Genomic DNA, 1,748 nt, shown 5'->3' on the forward strand with positions numbered 1-1,748 from the left:
CAAGTCCACTTAGAAGATACGTCATTTAACACAATCATTTCTTTAATTAAATCTCGGTGCAAAGTATTTAAAGGTCAAGTATGTTTACTGTTATTCAATCCATTAAAGAGAAGACATTAACAGTGTGTATTCTGAGGAAACAACTCAGCTGGGACCCAAAAATATGCTGAATAGACTATTAAAATATTTAAAAATTCCCCTTTGTCCATCCGTCCATCTTCTTATCCACTTTTTCCCTCTCGGGGTCGCAGGGGTGCCGGAGCCTATCCCGGCTACTGATGGGCGAAGGCAGGGTTTACCCTGGACAGGCCGCCAGTCTGTCGCAGAAATTCCCTTTTGTGTTAATGCTATTATGAGTGTGTTTCTGTGGCCCTGTGACAGACAGGGACATGTCCAGGTTTTATCCAGCCTTTGTTGAACAGTAATCTGGGATAGGCTCCAGCAACCCCATGACCCCCAAAATGGATTCAGAGAACATGTCAAATGTATTCAATTTTAAATGCTTACTATTTCACTCTTTCATGGATTTTGCTTTTAAAGTTAAGAAATAATTAATAACTATAAAATGTACGTAAAAAAATGAAAGGTAAATACTTATCCTCAACGAAAACATATAACAATTATTTTATCAATATAAAAGTTCAGCTGTTTGAGCATTTAAATGACCATACTATTTTTCACACTTTTTTTTGTTTGTTTGTTAGTTTCACTGTTGATCCAAAAAAGTAAAATAAAAATCAAGAAAATAGATTCTCAAATTACATTCTCAGCTGCAGCAGAATAATTTATGTTGAGGTAACAGGCTTTGCTGTGATTTGGATCGATTTAAATCCAGTAGGGGGTAGTATAGGAACTACAGTAAACACTGTTTTTCACTGTGAAAATTAGACAAAGACTTTAAAAAAGCTTCAGGAACATGTCAGTGTTGGAGTGTGTGTTACCAGAGAATTCTAAAGAAAAGAACAGAGTTTATCAAAAGACTGGGTCTCTATGTGTTACTCAGGCTGTGCTTCAGCGTCTACTCTCAGGTGCGATCCCACAACTGAGCAGCACGCGGGCTTTGACCTGCTCCGTTTCCGACCTGGGCCGATTCACCCCTCCTTAGACAACCTGGTTGTCCCGGGCTCCCCCAGAAACACCATATCGATGCCGAACTGAGTGCGGACTCCCGATCAGCATAGTCCACTGCAGCTCAGAGCTCCTGAGCTCCAACGATCCTCCAGCCTCAGCCTCCATGACACTTGGATTACAGGCACGCGCCACCACACCCGGCGGGATACTCTACCACAAATCAGCTCTTTGACCAACATGGTCTGTCACATATGAGAGAAGCTACTAGAATTAAATGATAGTGTTAATAATAATAATGATAATGGTGAATTAGCCAAGAATTACAGGGGAAGGGCAAAGCAACAACAGGTGGAAAAAATGGTGGAAATTGAAAGTTTTAAGTTTTTGTCGGGAAACTTCACTCATATTTCGTTGATTAAATTTAAATGTCTGTATCAGCATCAGGTACAACACTTTTTACTGCTACTTTGGGACGGCAGAGGCATGCTGCAAGGCGGTTACTGGCGAGATGATGGTTATGAAGGTGCGTTGAAGTGATTATGACATATAGTGAAGAGCGTAAAGAGATCTTTAGTCATGTGGTTTTGTTTACAAACTTTGATTTAGAACAAGAAAGTCAGCTTGACGGCAGCCTGAATGCAGATCAAACGCAAGGTTCAGGACTCGATCCGAAACAA

Source organism: Oryzias melastigma, unplaced genomic scaffold (genome assembly GCF_002922805.2).
Source record: "Oryzias melastigma strain HK-1 unplaced genomic scaffold, ASM292280v2 sc01574, whole genome shotgun sequence".
In the NCBI taxonomy this organism is placed as follows: domain Eukaryota; kingdom Metazoa; phylum Chordata; class Actinopteri; order Beloniformes; family Adrianichthyidae; genus Oryzias; species Oryzias melastigma.